Source organism: Phyllobates terribilis, unplaced genomic scaffold, assembly GCF_046119375.1.
Source record: "Phyllobates terribilis strain yellow unplaced genomic scaffold, ASM4611937v1 Scaffold_7__3_contigs__length_470593459, whole genome shotgun sequence".
In the NCBI taxonomy this organism is placed as follows: Eukaryota; Metazoa; Chordata; class Amphibia; order Anura; family Dendrobatidae; genus Phyllobates; species Phyllobates terribilis.
Genome location: NW_027362767.1, coordinates 398,206,960 through 398,226,819, shown reverse-complemented (window position 1 = coordinate 398,226,819; position 19,860 = coordinate 398,206,960). Strand labels below are relative to the sequence as shown.

Here is a 19,860-nt window from a genome sequence, read left to right as displayed (position 1 = left end):
GAAAGGCGAGCATTTTTACTTAAATTCGGGATGAGAGTGCACCACAGCTCTACACTCTCCGGCATGTCAATTTGTCAATGCCAAAATATTAGCAGCAGAAGTAGTGTAAGTGGCAGAAGCAATTTCTGTGAGTCCTTTCACATCTTTTTTAGACCAGCTTGTGCACCAGCACAAAGGAGTAAATGTCTGAAATGTGGTGAATGACTGGAGAGGATGGTGCACTCCCGATTGAGTCTCCATCTGCTGGGTTGGCTGTAGTGGAAGAGATGTTGTTCCTAATTCTACTATTTCTACTGTAGTGAAATTTATGTCACTTTGCAGGTGTCTGCCACTAATTTTTGTAAATGTGGAGAATCCTGATTGGGTCTCCATCTACTGGGTTGGCTGTAGTAGAAGAGGTGTCTGTCCCCATTATGCTACTTCTAATCTACTGAAATTGATGCCACTTCAGTGGTATAAGACCCTAATTTTTTTAATGTGAACACTCCTGGTTGTGTCTCCATTTGCTGGGTTGGCGGAACAGGTTTTGGTTTCCATTATAATAGTTATGCTGTAGTGAAATTATTTTTTTGGTGCAGATATTGTTCTCCACAAAGGGATACACAAACATGATCAACTCAAAATTGGTTTTCAATAAGCATAGATCAGCCGCCCCATCAAATGCATCTGCTGCTTCCTCCTCCTCCTCTGTTAAAGTGCCAAGTTTTGTCACTCAGGTCTGACCACAGAACCTCCGGTTGTATGCCTGCTCCAGTCAGCTCTAACGGAAGCAGACATGCCTGCTGTGTTTGTTTCACCGAGCACACCACATGTTGCTCAATCCTCCATAACAACTTCGCCTGCACCTCACTCACAGTCCAGCAGTATGGGTCTCCATCTACTTGGTTGGCTGTAGTGGAAGAAGTTTCGTTCCTAATTCTACAAATTCTACTGACCTAAAACGGATGCCATTTTGGAGGTGTCTGCCACTAATTTTTGGAAATGTGGAGAATCCTGAATGGGTCTTCATCAACTGGGTATGCTGTAGGGGAAGAAGTGTCTGTCCTGATTATACTATTTCTACTGTAGTGAAATTGATGTCACTTCGGTGGTGTTAGGCCCTGCTTTAGGGAAATGTGAACACTCCTGGTTAGGTCTCCATCTACTGGGTTGGCTGTAGGGGAAGAAGTGTCGGTCCTAATTATACTATTTCTACTGTAGTGAAATTGATGTCACTTCGGTGGTGTTAGGCCCTAATTTAGGGAAATGTGAACACTCCTGATTGGGTCTCCATGTGCTGGGTTGGCTGTAGTGGAAGAGGTTTTGGTCTCCTTTGAAATAGTTATACTGTAGTGAAATTAATTTTTTGGTGCAGATATTCTTCTCCATACAGGGGTACACAGACCTAATAAACTCAAAATTAGTATATAAAGCAGGCTACATCTCAGCATAAAATTGTTTGGGGAAGATATTATTCTCCACACAGCGGTACACAGACCTGATAAACTCAGGAGCCTGCTGATGGTGGTAGTAGTACCATCAGCAAGCGCCTATGACCCGCGGTAAGCTTTTGCTGCCGGGTCACTGTCACAGCTGTGGCATCGTGCTGATACCTGTCAGCATGATGTATACAGAGTTCTGATGGCGGTAATGCAATTACCGCCGATCAGAACCTGTGTTTCCTGCGCTGTTACGCAAATGAAAGCGCGAGAAACCAGGTAAATTCGGGTCCCCCATTCGAATGGGGTCAGTGTTCGGGTTCAATGTTCTGGTACTGTTCTAGTGCCTGAACCAGAACTGTAAAAAAAACTGTTCGGTGTTCGGCTATATTAGCCGAACCTGAACAATGACGGGTTCGCCCATCACCACTCAGGACCCCAGCGCTGCAAGGCTGCAGCGCTAAACACTTCCCTGTATGATCACTTCCTTTCAGGGAATGAATGAATATCCTGTTGATTTTTTACTTGAGCTGTGTAAAATATTGGACACCATATGCATGGGCCATATCAAAGCCCTGGTACTGCGAGTGCCAACACTGCTAGAATGGAACCGGCATGGGAGGTGAGTAGAGGTGTTTTTATTTTATCGGAGCCAAACATTTAGTTTAAGAAGGGTTTGTCCTAATAGTGGAAAGCCCCTTTAAGTTTTTCACATTGCTCATTATACTCTATATTGCAATATAGACTGCGAATGCAGATCTCTAAGATTGAGGTACTGTTTGCTTATGTGGCGGTTATGTATACATAAATTACTAAATAATTTACTGTATGCCATCCAAGCAAACAAAGGAGCATCCTTGAGCTCTAATTCTTGGCTACTTTATTGCTGCTTTGGAAATTTTGCAAAAAGTGAGCACGTACCATACCTCAGCCACCCAATTCAATAAACACAGCCTCTTCCATAGAAGCCCTAGAGGAGCTCCAAACTAGAAATTCACCTAATTAAACATTGTAAAGTTTTAATAAGCAAAACAAATGAGACAACGCTATCCGCACCCATAGTACGAATTGTTCCTGCTGTAAACTTAAGAGACAAGTGTTCTCCAAGCAGAGAAACATTATTTTCCAGGAGAACTGTCAGCAGCCAGGATGTATTTCCTAGAAGATGTTACTCTCCTTATGACAGTGGTGTCCTGTCTCCTCTTATTCATAAGCTTGAAGCATTTTTGGAGAAAAGTGAATTTACCACCTGGGCCTACCCCGCTGCCAATATTGGGCAACTATCTACAGCTAAGCAAAGGAGACATAGTGAAATCTCTGCTGAAAGTAAGTGTATATTGAGTTATGTTTGACCAGAGAGTGTTAGTAACTAGACAAACTCATATATGCCTCAAATATGCACCCAATATTGTATAATCACTACGGCCCCAGCTAAGATAACAAAGCTGGAAAATGAAAAGAGGCACTCGGGATATCACTACTTTGGGAAGGGACACTGACTGGCACATCGAACCTGTTAGAGAGTATAACTCAGTGTTATCAGTCACGATAGCACATGGACTGGAGCAGAGCAATAAAATATTGCCTACCCTTATTGAGCAGAAGGGTGTGTTTTAGGTAGTAATAATAATAATAATTTTATTTCTATAGCGCCAACATATTCTGTAGCACTTTACAATTAAGCAGTGACATGTACATACAATAAAGACATTACAGAGTAACACATAGTTCAACAGTTACAGGAGGAGGGAGGATCCTGTTCACAAGCTTACAATCTATAAGGAAATAGGGGGCATAATAGGTAGAAGGTGCTTGCCATGTATGGTCCAGCCATTATTATAATAAACAGGACATTTCAAATAATCTGCATGATTCGGTCATCAGCCATTGTCTAAGTACAGTTACCAAATGCTGTTGGGTGCATGGATGATATGGAGACTAGTGATGAATGAACGCGCTCGCCACTGCTCGGTACTTGCCCGAGCATCACTGTGCTCGACAAGCTCGGCGCTCGAAGAGTATTTCCGCATTGCTCTGGCGGGAACTCAAGTCCCCTCCCTGCATGTTTGACGCTCTTTAGAGGGCCAATGAACATGCAGGGATTGCCTACTGTAATGCCGTAGCCATGTTGGTTGTGGCATTACAGTGATTGTCTGGCCGCACAGCATCAACAGCTGTATATAAGATCTGGCGCAGCCATGCTCATCACAGTCACTCCGGAATCAGGCAGAATAGGGAGAGCTGTTGCTGCGTCAGGGAGAGATTTGCTTGTTTATAGTTAGTATAGGCATTCCACAACATATATCTATATCCATCTGAACTAACAGTCCTTCTGAGGACTAATCCAGCTGCATAAATTCCGTGCTAGGCTGGCAGTGTATGTGGCAGACTGCAGTGTATAATACAGCACAAGAGGGTCCATTGAACATCCTGTTAGTCTAGGTATTCCACAATAATTATATATATATATATATATATATATATATATATATATATATATATATATATATTACAGTGGGTACAGAAAGTATTCAGACCCCTTTAAATTTTTCACTCTGTTTCATTGTAGCCATTTGGTAAATTCTAAAAAGTTCATTTTTTTGTCATTAACCCCTTTACCCCCCAGGGTGGTTTGCACGTTAATGACCAGGCCAATTTTTACAATTCTGACCACTGTCATTTTATGAGGTAATTACTCTGAAACGTTTAAACAGATCTCACTGATTCTGAGAATGTTTTTTCGTGACATATTGTACTTCATGATAGTAGTAAAATTTCTTCGATATCACTTGCGTTTATTTGTGAAAAAATTGGAAATTTGGCGAAAATTTAGAAAATTTCCCAATTTTTAAAATTTTAATTTTTATTCCGTTAAATCAGAGAGATACAGTACAGACCAAAAGTTTGGACACATCTTCTCATTTAAAGATTTTTCTGTATTTTCATGACTTTGAAAATTGTACATTCACACTGAAGGCATCAAAACTATGAATTAACACATGTGGAATTATATACTTAACAAAAAAGTGTGAAACAACTGAAAATATGTCTTATATTCTAGGTTCTTCAAAGTAGCCACCTTTTGTTTTGATGACTGCTTTGCACACTCTTGGCATTCTCTTGATGAGCTTCAAGAGGTAGTCACCGGAAATGGTTTTCACTTCACAGGTGTGCCCTGTCAGGTTTAATAAGTGGGATTTCTTGCCTTTAAAATGGGGTTGGGACCATCAGTTGTGTTGTGCAGAAGTAAGGTGGATACACAGCTGATAGTCCTACTGAATAGACTGTTAGAATTTGTATTATGGCAAGAAAAAAACAGCTAAGTAAAGAAAAACGAGTGGCCATCATTACTTTAAGAAATGAAGGTTAGTCAGTGTGAAAAATTGGGAAAACTTTGAAAGTGTCCCCAAGTGCAGTTGCAAAGACCATCAAGCGCTACAAAGAAACTGGCTCACATGAGGACCGCCCCAGGAAAGGAAGACCAAGAGTCACCTCTGCTTCTGAGGATAAGTTTATCCGAGTCACCAGCCTCAAAAATCACAGGTTAACAGCAGCTCATATTAGAGACCAGGTCAATGCCACACAGAGTTCTAGCAGCAGACACCTCTCTACAACAACTGTTAAGAGGATACTTTGTGCAGCAGGCCTTCATGGTAAAATAGCTGCTAGGAAACCACTGCGAAGGACAGGCAACAAGCAGAAAAGACTTGTTTGGGCTAAAGAACACAAGGAATAGACATTAGACCAGTGGAAATCTGTGCTTTGGTCTGATGAGTCCAAATTTGAGATCTTTGGTTCCAACCACCGTGTCTTTGTGCGACGCAGAAAAGGTGAACGGATGGACTCTACATGCCTGTTTCCCACTGTGACGCATGGAGGAAGAGGTGTGATGGTGTGGGGGTGCTTTGCTGGTGACACTGTTGGGGATTTATTCAAAATTGAAGGCACAGTGAACCAGCATGGCTACCACAGCATCTTGCAGCGGCATGCTATTCCATCCGGTTTGTGTTTAGTTGGACCATCATTTATATTTCAACAGGATAATGACCCCAAACACACTTCCAAGCCATTTGACCAAGAAGTAGAGTGATGGGATACTATACCAGATGACCTGGCCTCCACAGTCACCAGACCGGAACCCAATCAAGATGGTTTGGAGTGAGCTGGACCGCAGAGTGAAGTCAAAAGGACCAACAAGTGCTAAGCATCTCTGGGAACTCCTTCAAGATTGTTGGAAGACCATTTCCGGTGACTACCTCTTGAAGCTCATCAAGAGAATGCCCAGAGTGTGCAAAGCAGTCATCAAAGCAAAAGGTGGCTACTATGAAGAACTTAGAATATAAGACATATTTTCGGTTGTTTCACACTTTTTTGTTAAATATATAATTCCACATGTGTTAATTCATAGTTTTGATGCCTTCAGTGTGAATGTACAATTTTCATAGTCATGAAAATACAGAAAAATCTTTAAATGAGAAGGTGTGTCCAAACTTTTGGTCTGTACTGTATGTTACACAAAATAGTTAATAAATAACATTTCCCACATGTCTACTTTACATCAGCACAATTTTGGAACCAAAAATTTTTTTTTTATTAGTGCGCTATAAGGGTTAAAAGTTGATCAGCGATTTCTCATTATTCCAACAAATTTCACAAAAACATTTCTTTAGGGACCACATCACATTTGAAGTGACTTTGAGGGGCCTTTGTGACAGAGAATACCCAAAAACGACACCATTCTAAAAACTGCACCACTCAAGGTGCTCAAAACCACATTCAAGAAGTTTATTAACCCTTCACATGCTTCACAGGAATTTTTGGAATGGGGAAGAAAAAAATGAACATTTAACTTTTTCACAAAAATGTTAATTTAGACCCCAATTTTTTTATTTTTGCAGGGGTGACAGAAAAAAATGGACCCCAAAACTTGTTGTGCAATTTGGCCTAAGTATGCAGATACCCCATATGTGGGGAAAAACACTGTTTTGGCGCACAGCAGGGCTCAGAAGGGAAGGAGCGCCATTTGACTTTTTGAATGTAAAATTTGCTTGAATAATTAGCGGACGCCATGTTGCGTTTGGAGAGCCCCTGATGTGCCTAAACAGTGGAAACCCCCCACAAGTGACACCATTTTGGAAACTAGACCCCTCAGGGAACTTATCTAGATGTGTGGTGAGCATCTTGAACCCCCAGGTGCTTCACAGAAGTTTTTAACATGCAGCCGTGAAAATAAAATTTTCACATTTTTCCCATAAAAATGTATTTCAGCCCCAAGTTTTGCATTTTCATAAGGGTAACAGGAGAAATTGCACAATGCATCTTGTTGTGCAATCTCTCCTGAGTAAGCATATACACTATATGTGGGGGAAAACCACTGTTTGGGCACACGGCAGTGTTCAGAAGGGAAGGAGCGCCATTTGACTTTTTGAATGTAAAATTTGCTTGAATAATTAGCGGACGCCATGTTGCGTTTGGAGAGCCCCTGATGTGCCTAAGCAGTGGAAATTCCCCACAAGTGACACCATTTTGGAAACCATACCCCTCAGGGAACTTATATAGATGTGTGGTGAGAATCTTGAACCCCCAGGTGCTTCACAGAAGTTTAGAACATTGAGACGTGAAAATAAAATTTTCACATTTTTCCCACAAAAATGTTTTTCAGCCCCCAGTTTTGCATTTTCATAAGGGTAACAGGAGAAATTGCACCATGCAACTTGTTGTGCAATCTCTCCTGAGTAATGAGATACCCCATATGTGGGGGAAAACCACTGTTTGGGCGCACGGCAGGGTTCGGAAGGGAAGGAGCGCCATTTGACTTTTTGAATGTAAAATTTGCTTGAATAATTAGCGGCTGTGCCTAAACAGTGGAAAACCCCCACAAGTGACACCATTTTGGAAACTAGACCCCTGAAGGAACTTATCTAGATATGTGGTGAGCACCTTAACCCCCAGGTGCTTCACAGAAGTTTAGAACATGAAGCCGTGAAAATAAAAAAATCTAACTTTTTCCACAAAAATTATCTTTTTGCCCCAATTTTTTTTGTTTCACAAGGGTAAGAGGAGAAAATGGAACCTAAAAACTGTTGTGCAATTTCTCCTGAGTACGCCAATACCCTATATGTGGGGAAAATACACTGTTTGGGTGCACGTCAGGGTTCAGAAGGGAAGGAGCACTGACTTTTTGAACGCAAAATTGCCTGGAATCAAGAGCGGACTCCATGTTGCATTTCGGGAGCCCTGATGTGCCGAAATAGTGGAAACCCCCTACAAGTGACCCCATTTTGGAAACTAGACCCCTCAAGAATTTTATCAAGGGGGTATAGTGTACATTTTGAACCCAAAGGTACGACAGAATTTGATAATATTAGGTCAACATATTGAATAAGTTGTCATTAGTCTTGAGCGCAAGTGCTCGCTACTTGAGTTTGCATCCGGTACTCGGGTAAGCACCAAGTATCGCGGATGCTCAAATGACATGCTCGAGTCCCCGCCCCGCATGTTTCACGTTTGTTAGACACCCAAAAAAAAAACATGCGGGGATCGCTCGTGCATGGCAGGCGATCGCAGCAACATTTATTTTGGCCGCAAACCATATGGAGCATGTCACTTGAGCACCCACGATACTCAGTGCATACCCGAGTACCCGATGCAAACTCAAGTAGCGAGCACTTGCGCTCAACACTGGTCACCATATTGTCATCATTTTTTTTTCTTTACTTTTGAAAAAACCCCAACCCTAGCTCCAACCCTAATACAACCCCAACCCTAACCCTAGCCCAACCGTAACCCTAGAGTTTATTTTTTTATACCATTCCTCGCGTGGTATAAGTGATTAGACCACTTTATTCTTCGGGTCGGTGCGATTACAGCAATACCAGATACATATCAGGCTTTTATGACTGACAGCTGTCACACACTAAAAGACGCTTTTTTTGCAGACTAGTGTTCGCATTACCATATTTTGAGAGCTATAATTTTTCCATATTTTGGCCGACAGAGTCATGTGATGGCTTGTTTTTTTGCGGGACAAGTTGATGTTTTTATTGGTACCATTTTCGGGCACGTGACATTTTTTGATCGCTTTCTATTCTGATTTTTGGGAGGCAGAATAAACAATTCAGGAATTGTTTTTTTGCATTTTTTTTTTTATGCCGTTCCGCGTGTGGTAAAAGTTTTGCCTCTTTTACACAATAAAAACGATTTTCTAGAAAAAAAATTTTTTTGTATTGCTTTATTCTGAGAGCTATAACTTTTTTTTTTCGGACAATGGAGCTGTGTGGTGGCTTGTTTTTTGCGGGACAAGATGACGTTTTTAGTGGTATCATTTTTATTTACATTTGTCTTTTTGATCGCGTGTTATTCCATTTTTTGTTTGGCGGTATGATGATAAAGCATTGTTTTTTGCTTCGTTTTTTTTTATTTTACCGTGTTCACTAAAGGGGTTAACTAGTGGAGCAGTTTTATAGGTCAGGTCATTCCGAACGCGGCAATACCAAATATGTATACTTTTATTGGTTTATTTTTTTTTTTCATAATAAATAAATGTTATGGGTTCAATATATTTTTATTTTGGGGGGATTATTTTTTTCTTTTTTTTATATATATATTTTTACAATTTTTTTTATTATTTTGTTCACTTTTCTTCTTTTTTTTTTTTTACTTTTACACATTGTCCCACTATGGGACTTTCACTTTTTGCAGCCTGATCCGCTGCATGGCATAGAGAGCGGCAGCTCCCTTTGTCATGCAGCCTGTCAGCGCTGCACACAGGGGAGACATTACTTTGGTCGCGCAGTGCGCATGACCAAAGGAACGTCCTGCCTCCTGGTGACCCGGATGTTGTCATGACGACATCTGGTCATTATGGCAACATCCGGAAGCCGCCGCAGACATCGCTGGACGCCGGCAGTAGAGGTGAGTATACCGATCACCTCCCCCCTTGCCACCGCAATGCTGCGATCGACTTCGATCACAGCATTGCAGGGGTTAATGTGCCGGGAGCGGTAAGGGACCGCTCCCAGCACATAGCACTGAGTGTCAGCTGTGACAATCAGCTGACACCCGGCGGCGATCGCACCGCTTGTGTGCGGGCACGATCGCAGCACGCGTAATACGTAGCTGGTCCATAAGTCCCAGGGCACAGCTGCGTACTATTACTGACAAGGTCGGAAAGGGGTTAAAGTACACTCTGCACCCCATCTTGACTGAAAAAAAAACTGAAATGTAGAAATTTTTGCAAATTTATTAAACAAGAAAAACTGAAATATCACATGGTCATAAGTATTCAGACCGTTTGCTCAGATACTCATATTTAAGTCACATGCTGTCCGTTTCCTTATGATCCTCCTTGAGATGGTTCTACTCCTTCATTGGAGTCCAGCTGTGTTTAATTAAACTGATTGGACTTGATTTGGAAAGGCACACACCTGTCTATATAAGACCACACAGCTCACAGTGCATGTCAGAACAAATGAGAATCATGTGCTCAAAGGAACTGCCCAAAGAGCTCAGAGACAGAATTGTGGCAAGGCACAGATCTGGCCAAGGTTACAAAAGAATTTCTGCATTACTCAAGGTTCCTAAGAGCACAGTGGCCTCCATAATCCTTAAATGGAAGAAGTTTGGGACCGCCAGAAGTCTTCCAAACCTGGCCGTCCAGCCAAACTGAGCAATCGTGGGAGAAGAGCCTTGGTGAGAGAGGTAAAGAAGTACCCCAAGATCAATGTGGCTGTGCTCCAGAGATGCAGTAGGGAGATAGAAGAAAGTTCCACAAAGTCAACTATCACTGCAGCTGTCCACCAGTCGGGCCTTTCATGGCAGAGTGGCCCAACGGAAGCCTCTCCTCAGTGCAAGACATATGAAAGCCCGCATAGAGTTTGCTCAAAAGCACATGAAGGACTCCCAGACTATGAGAAATAAGATTCTCTGGTCTGATGAGATGAAGATAGAACTTTTTGGTGATAATTCTAAGCGGTATGTGTGGAGAAAACAAGCCACAGCTCATCACCTGCCCAATACAATCCCAACAGTGAAACATGGTGGTGGCAGCATCATGCTATGGGGGTGTTTTTCAGCTGCAGGAACAGGATGACTGGTTGCAAATGAAGGAAACATAAATGCGGCCAAGCACAGAGATATCATGGATGAAAACCTCTTCCAGAGTGTTCTGGACTACAGACTTGGCCAAAGGTTCACCTTCCAACAAGACAATGACCCTAAGCACACAGCTAAAATAAGAGTGGCTTCAGAACAACTTTGTGACCACTTTTGACTGGCCCAGCCAGGGCCCTGACCTAAACCCAATTGAGCATCTCTGGAGAGACCTGAACATGGCTGTCCACCAACGTTCATCATCCGACCTGACGGAACTGGAGAGGATCTGCAAGGAAGAATGGCAGAGGATCCCCAAATCCAGGTGTTAAAAACTTGTTGCATCATTCCCAATAAGACTCATAGCTGTACTAGCTCAAAAGGGTGCTTCTACTCAATACTGAGCAAAGGGTCTGAATACTTATGACCATGTGATATTTCAATTTTTCTTTAATAAATTTGCAAAAATTTCTATATTTTTGTTTTTTTTTCAGTCAAGATGGGGTGCAGAGTGTACTTTATTGAGAAAAAAATTGAACTTTTTAGAATTTACCAAATGGCTGCAATGAAACAAAGAGTGAAAAATTTAAAGGGGTCTGAACACTTTCCATACCCACTGTATATCTATATACTGTATATATCAGAGCTAGGCAGGCAGGCAGTGTTTGTGGCAAACTGCAGTGTATAATACAGCACAAGAGGGTCCATTGTACGTCCTGTCTGCTGCTGTAATAATTACAAATATTTCTAGACAGCCCCAGATATCAGGGGACAGGGCATTTTTTTTTATCTTAACACTGGTTATTTGCTTAAAAAGCAATCCAGAGTGCACCATTTTTCTGCTCACTGCAGAATAAAGCCAGATCTGTTCCATATTACAGCGATAAAAATCCAGAAATTTGAACTGAACGTGGAAAATATTGTCCTCCTATTCCATTTTGTTGCAGTGTGTCGGTGAAGCTATTCACACTAGTTCTCCGTGTAGAATAATATTAGTAAATTACAGGCCTGCTATTTAAAATTGTGTTTCTCTGTCAGACATATCACATTAAACTGTGTTCCAAAATCAGCCATTTCTCGTGAACGTGGAAAATATTGTCCTCGATTTGAAATGGGCAAGGTGCGTGGCAAGGGATGGGGAAGTGGACGTGATGGTGATGGTGCATGCAGAGGCCGAGGATGTGGCCGTGGGCAAGGTGAAATTGTGCCACAATAAACACCCACATCTTCTCTCTTGACTTTCCTGTCCCAATTACTAGGGGACCGCAGAGCACCACTATTGAACACAGAGCAGTGTGAAAAGATTATTGGTTGGATAGCAGATAATGTTTCCAGTCACTTGGCCACCACCACCTCCACCCTGTCCTTCACACGGTCAAGTCTCAATAGCCGTGAGTCTGGACCGCATATTCCTCACCCTGATCCTCCCACCATGCCGAGTGCCCAGAGACAACTGATCCCACACTTGGACACTCTGAAGAGCTGGTTACTTTTCCATTTGTAGATTCGGGCCTCTCGCTTGGCCAGCTTCAATCGAGTCAAGAGGAGAATGCGTGTAGCGATGGCCAAATATTGGAGCAGCCAAGGTCACACGAAGGCGACGGTGGTAAAGTGCAATTACTGTTGCAAGAGGTGGATGATGATGAGACACAATTGCCAGAAAGTGAGGAGGAGGACCAGGGTGCGGAAGTGGAAGACGAGGTGATGGATGATACAGTAACTGATCCAACATGGCAGGGGGATACACAGAGCGAGGACAGCAGCACACAGGGGGAGGGAGGCATAGCATCACAATAGGCAGGAAAAAGCAGTGTGGTGGCCGCAGACACAAGATGGGAAACCGTTCCTCATAATGCCAACACGACGGAAGTTGCCAGTACAACTGTTAGGTCTTTCCGAGCCTGGTTATTTTTTAAAGACTCTGAAGATAACCCCATAAAGGCCATTTGCACCACCTGCCAGGCCAGCATCAGCAAGGGTAGCAAAACTAGCAGCCTGACCACCACCAGCATAGTCAGGCACATGTCAGCAAAGCACCCGACTAAGTGGGCCAAACCCCAGGTTCCAGCAACTGCTTCTTCCGCTGTTGTGCGTGCATGCCAATCCCCTGTCCATGGCTCATGCCAAGATTCCTCCCGCCCTGCACCTGTCATTGTACACTCTCAAGTAGCAACAAAAGCAAGCACATCCACGTCCTTGTCCCAGCGCAGCATTCAGTTGTCCCTACCCCAGTCCTTGGAACGCAAGCGCAAATACGCATCTAACGCCCCAAAGGCCACACTACTAAATTCACACAGTTCGTGAATGCTTGAGCGCTAAATGTTGCCTTTTAGGTTCGTGGAGATGGAAGCTTTCTGCAACCTGATGGCGGCGGCCGTCCATCGGTATTTGGTCCCCAGCCGCCACTATTTCTCCCGGTGTGCTGTCCCAGCATTACACGAGCACGTGTCCCACAATATTAGACGTGCCTTCAACAACGCAGTTACTGGGAAAGTCCACCTAACCACGGACACGTGGACAAGTGCCTTTGGGCAGATATGGTACATCTCGCTGATGCCACACTGGGTTAATATAGTGGAAGCTGGGACCCAGTTGGACCTTGGGACGGAACACGTTCTACCGACGCCGAGGATTGTGGGCCCTGTGTCAATGACCACATCAGTCGCAAGCTGGAAGCACTGCAGCTCTGCCTCCGCCAAGCTGCAACAGGCTGTGCTAAAGCTATTATGCTTAGGTGACAAACCACACAACTCTGAAGAGTTGTGGACGGCTCTGAAAGAGCAGGCAGATCTGTGGCTGACACTGCTGACCCTACAGCAAGGCATGGTCATGTGTGACAATGGCCAGAATCTGGTGGTGGCTCTGAGGCGAGGTGAGCCGAGCTCACACACGTACCATGCCTGGCTCATGTGCTTAATCACGTGGTTCAGTGGATTCTCAAAACCTACCTGGATCTGCTTGTCAAAGTATGCCGCCTTTGTGCCCATTTTAGAAAGTCAGCTACAACTTCTGCCGCCCTTGCTGTGCTTCAGCAGTGTTTGCAGCTTCCTGCTCACTGACTGATCTGCGATGTCCCCACGTGTTGTAACTGTACATCGCAGATGTTGGAAAGGATTTGTGAGCAGAAGAGGGAAGTTGTTGGCTACCAGCATCAACAAGGCCATCGGTATTCAGGTCAGACTCCACACACAAAACCTCAGGATTGGACATGGATCTCAGACATCTGTACCATCCTCCAAAACTTTGAGGACTCCACCAAGATGGTGAGCGGCAATGACGCCATAATTAGCATCACAATCCCGCTTCTCTGTCTTCTGAAACGCTCTCTGCTCTCAATTAAAGAGGCGGAGCATGATGAGATCAAGCAAGGAACCATACAGGGTGATTACACACAGCCCAGCCTCATCTCATCCCTATGTAGATTGGGTGACAATGAGGAAGAGGAGGAGGATGAGGAAAAACACGAGATATTTTCCTGCGGTATAGACGGTACTACCTGCACAACTGTCATACCTTCTGTTCAGCGTGGATGGCCTGATGACAGGGAGGAGGAGGAAGAGGTGGAGGATGAGGAGAGCATGGTCAGTTGTCCTCTTGATGAGGACATGGAAGTTTTGTCTCTTTGTAGTCTGGCACGCATGGCTGAGTTTATGTTACACTGCCTTTCTAGTGACCCCCGCGTTGTCCAAATTTTGGGTGACAGTCATTACTGGTTGGGGATGCTTCTAGACCCACGCTACAGGGAGAACTTTATGTCTCATATTCCTTTGCTGGACAGGCCTAATAAAATGGTGCAGTAAGCGAAGGCCCTTGTTGTGGAATTATTTAAAAAATTTCCATCTGAAAACGCTGGCGGCAAAGGTCACAGTTCGTTGAACAACCAAGGAGTACAGGCAAGAGAGACACAAATGCAATCCAGCAGAGGCAGGGGAACACTGTCAAAGTTCTGGGACAGTTTTCTCAGACCCTCCCATCTCACAGGCCCTGAGGAGCAGGGTACTGTCACAAGGAGGGCAAAGTTTCGGAACATGGTGAGGGAGTACCTTGCCGACCATTCCAACATCCTCCGTGATTCCGCTGTGCCTTATAATTATTGGGTATCCAAGCTGGATACGTGGCATGAACTGGATCTCTACGCCTTGGAGGTCCTGGCCTGCCCTGCCGCTAGCGTTTTGTCAGAGCGGTTTTTTAGTGTCACCAGTGGAATTATAATCGATAGGTGCAGCCTGAAAATGGTGACTGGCTGGCTTTTATAAAAATGAACAAGGGCTGGATTGGGCCAGACTTCTCAACACCACCGAATGATAGCAGCATACCATAAACTAAAATACATTGTCTTTTTTGGGGAGGTCTAGCTCTATTCCCATCCACCTCGGTCTTCACACCCAGACATGGGTATACACTTCCTGATTTTGTCTATTTGCTCTTGAAATCCTCCTTCTCTGCATTCTCATCCTCCACCACCATATCACCACCATATGTACCATATCAACATAGCTATGTCTCTTGCAAGGGGCATTAGAGTTCCTCCAATTTTTTTGCAGCTGTTGCTTCAGTGCATAGGCAAACAGTATGGGAGACCCACTTCCTAATAATGGGAGCACTGTTTTCAGGAGGCCCTCCGACCTCTGTCTCTTGCAAGGGGCATTGCAGTTCCTCCCAATTTTTGCAGCCGTTGCTTCAATGCATAGGCAAACAGTATGGGATACTCATTTCCTAATAATGGGAACACTGTTTTCAGGGGCCCCTCCGACCTATAAGTCTCTAGCAAGGGGCATTGAAGTTCCTCAAAATTTTTGGCAGCCGTTCCATTCACTGCATAGGCAAACAGTATGGGAGACCCACTTCCTAATAATGGGTGCATTTTTTTTCAGGAGGCCCTCCGACCTCTACGTCTCTTGCAAGGGGCATTGGAGTGCCTCCAAATTTGACAGCCATTGTAGTCACTGCATAGGCAAACAGTATGGGAAACCCACTTCCTAATAATGGGAACATTGTTTTCAGGAGGCCCTCCGTGTTATGATCTGCTACAAGAACTAAGGAAAGAAAGGGAATCTGTCCCTACAATAAGACTGAGCTGATTCCCTACGTTGCAGCGGGCCACCTGTTCCTTGTGAACAGACCCGCCTTCGTCCTCAGCTAGTCTGAATGCAGACCTATAGAATAAAGGGAGGGGTCCCTAAAAGAACTAAGGACTTTGACAAAATTGGACACCTCCTAGCAGATGTTGTAGCGGAGCAAAAATACAAACAGACAAAAAGTACTTAGAGGTCCAAAGGACCAAACGAACTAGAGAGATAGGTACAAAAGCACCTGGCTAGACAGAGTCAAATAACACTGAAGTCCAGCAAAGCCAGAAGGGCGGAGCTGGAATAAATAGGCAGCAGGTCACGTGACCAAAATAGAAAAAAAACTAACAGGAGAGTTCTAACAGTACCCCCTCTTCTATGAGGATCCTCCGGATCCTCCAGGCCCAGGCCCATCAGGAAACCTCCTGTGGAACACTCTGACAAGTCTAGGGGCAGAGACATCATCCGCCCCTACCCAGGAGTTATCCTCGGGACCGAAACCTTTCCAAGCGACGAGATACTGCAATCTCCCACTATGTCTTCTGGAATTCAGGATATGAGAAATCTCATATTTGCCGTTTTCCACCACCGGAGGAACTCTGACAGTAGCATCCCTATCCGATGAATCAGCCTTTTTCAACAAGGAAACATGAAACACAGGATTAATCTTCCAGGAGGTGGGGACCTCCAACCTAACAGCAGACTGATTAACCACCTGAAGCAACTTAAATGGCCCCACAAACTTCGGACCCAATTTTTTAGAGGGAATCCTCAACTGCAGATTCTTTGAAGACAACCAAACCATGTCACCCACCGTAAACAAAACGTCTTTACGTTTCCTGTTAAAATACATCTTGGACTTTGTTAACCTCTTGAAGGTTACAACGTACGTCAGTCCAAACGCTCTCCAAATCACCGGAAAAATTCTCCTCCTCCGGCACAGACGACACCAATTTGGAGAACGAACCAAACGACGGATGTCTCCAAGTACAACAAAAAAAAGGAGAACACCCAGCAGAAGAGGATGTATGGTTGTTAAGAGCAAATTCAGCGAGTGGCAGAAACTCAGACCACCCCTCTTGATTGTCTGCCACAAAACAACGCAAAAACTGTTCAAAATCCTGGTTCTTTCTTTCTGTCTGTCCATTAGACTCAGGATGATACCCAGATGAAAATGACAAATGGACTCCCAACCTGTCACAAAAAGCACGCCAAAAGTGAGCCACAAACTGAGGTCCCCTATCCGAAACAATGTCGGTGGGAACGCCATGGAGTCTGACAATTTCCTTAGCAAACGTCTTAGTGAGTGTCTTAGCGCAGGGTAGTTTAATGAAAGGAACCAAATGACACATCTTGCTAAAACGGTCCACGACCACCCAGATGACAGTGAAACCCTCGGACACAGGAAGGTCAGTAATAAAATCCATTGCCAGATGCGTCCAAGGTGCACTAGGATCCTCCAGAGGGCAAAGCAACCCCGCAGCAGGGGTATGCGAAGCCTTTGACCTAGCACACACCGTACATTGATGCACCCACTTGATGACTTCCTTCTGCCACCCAGGCCACCAAAAACTGCGACTTATAAGTCTCTTAGTCTCAGAAATTCCTGGATGACCTGCCAACCGAGACTCAAGATATTTAACAAACAAATCTTTCCTAAAGGTTCTAGGCACAAACAACCTCCCATGGGGAGTGTTAGATGGGGCATCCTCCTGGGCTTTCAGAATCCGATCTTCCAAAACGGAGTCCAATGCTGCTACCACAACTCCTTCCTGTAAAATGCTCTCCTCCTCCTCGGTACCAACCATGGGAGAAAAACTGCGAGATAAAGCATCGGCTTTAACATTCTTGGTACCAGGGATATAAGTAAAAGAAAAATTAAACCGAGAAAAAAAAAAGTGCCCACCTAGCCTGACGGGCATTCAAGCGCTTGGCAGCATCCAGATAAATCAAATTTTTATGATCAGCGAAAACCTGAACCGGAAATTTAGCACCTTCCAAGAAATGCCGCCAATGTTCAAACGCGAGTTTAATAGCCATCAATTCCCGATTACCAACATCGTAATTAAGTTCGGTTTCTGAAAATTTTTTTGAAAAAAAAGCACAGGGATGTACGCTATCCTTGTTCTCCTGAGACAACCGCCCCGACCTCCACCGAAGAAGCATCAACCTCGACCAAAAAAGGCTTGGTCTCATCAGGCTGCATAAGGATAGAGGCAGAACTGAACCTCTCCTTGAGATACACAAAAGCTTCAATGGCCTCAGTAGTCCACTGGACAGTATTCGCACCTTTCCTGGTGAGATCAGTCAGCGGCTTAACAATTATAGAAAAATTCTTAATGAATTTTCTGTAATAATCTCTGTATCGATTTCAAACCAATAGGCCTAGGCCATTCCTGCACAGCCTGAACCTTCACCGGGTCCATCTCAAAGCCCTCGCTGGAGATAATGTAGCCCAAAAAACTAATTCTCTGCACAGCGAACTCACATTTCTCCAGCTTAACAAAAAGTGAATTGTCACTTAATAACTGCAATACCTCACGTACGCTCTGCCAATGAGACTCCAGATCTGGCGAATAGATCAAAATGTCATCCAAATACACAACCACATTCTTACCAATCAAAGGTCTCGGGATGTCATTAATAAGGTTCTGAAAAAACGTGGGTGCATTGGTAAGACCAAAAGGCATCACCAGATTCTAAAAATAACCTACCGGAGTGTTAAAAGCAGTTTTCCATTCATTACCCTCCTTTATTCGTAACAAATTATATACCCCCCGGAGATCAATTTTAGAGAACCACTTGGCCCCCACTAACTGGTTAAACAAGTCAGGAATTAACGGCAATGGGTAGGAATTGCGTACGGTAATTTTATTAATTTCGCGAAAGTCCAGACATGGACGTAAACCGCCGTCCTTTTTTACAAAAAAAAAATCCAACAGCCACAGGTGACTTAGAAGGTCTAATGTGGCCAGCAGCCAAGCTCGTCTGTATGTATGCCTCCAAGGCCTTTCTCTCAGGGATAGTCAGATTAAATAAGCGACTCATGGGAATAGTAGCTCCAGGAACAAACTCAATGGTGCAATGATAATCCCTATGAGGAGGTAAAACTTGCGACTCCTCCTCTGAAAAAAATCTTCCAAAAATCCTGAATATGTACAGGTAATTCCCCTTTTTCCACAGCCGCAATACGACCGTTACAACACTTATCATAGCACTTAGGACTCCATGACTTAATCTCATTAGTAGACCAGTCCAGTAAAGGATTGTGCAGTTTTAACCAAGACAAACCTAAAACTACTGGAGAGGGTAAATTATTTAATACCACCAAATCCAAATTTTCCTGGTGAATACCATTGATAGTGAGGGGAAATTCAGCAACCTTGTGAGTAATACATTTCAAAGGAGTGTTGTCAATAGCAATCACAGAAATAGGTGATGACAAAGGTTTGGATTCCAATTTAAGTTTTTCCAAAAAACCCTTATCAATCACATTAAGTGTTGAACCACAATCCACAAATACCTGAAATTCAATCAAATCTTCCTGCAATAAGGTACTCCATGAAAGAAATACTCCCTTAGAATTCAAACAAGCAATACAGGCGTAACTGATCTTTTTTTTTTCTTTGCTTAAACAAAGCTCACAGTTCTTAATTAAATGGTCAGATTTACCACAGTAAAAACACAATCCCTTGGAAAACCTGCGGTCTCTTTCCTGAGAGCGGAGTGTCATCGCCCCAACCTCCATCGGTTCTCCGCCGTCTGAGCAGACCCTCTGAGGACTAGGAGCTGCCATTGCAGGAATTTTCTCATCATTAACCCTGGCACGCAGTCTCCTGTCCACATGTATAGCTAATTGCATGGCCTCTTGCAATGTCACAGGTGCAGGAAATGCAATCAGCAGATCTTTAACCCTTTCACTTAGACCGGCAAGAAACGAACATTTTAAAGCCGAATCATTCCATTTCACTTCTGAAGACCACCTTCTGAAGTATGTACAATAATTTTCAACATCACCTGACCCCTGCTTCAAACGTCTCAGTTCTGTCTCAGCAGATGAGACTTGATCAGGATAGTCATACAATAACCCCATAGCAGAAAAAAAATCCTCCACTGATCAAAAACACGGATCATTAGGTTGGAGAGAAAAGGCCCACCCCTGTGGTTCCTTGCTCAAAAGTGACATGATAAACCCAATGCGCTGTGATACATTCCCAGAGGACCTGGGTCTCAAACGAAAATATAATAAACAAGCATTTTTAAAGGAAAAAAAATCTTGTTGT

General features: G+C 43.8%; 1 pseudogene; it reads left to right on the top strand.

The window, feature by feature from the left end:
- The first annotated feature begins 2,456 nt into the window (after positions 1-2,456).
- The window catches only part of LOC141154998 (cytochrome P450 2G1-like), a 115,896-nt pseudogene continuing 98,492 nt past the window's right edge, over positions 2,457-19,860 (top strand).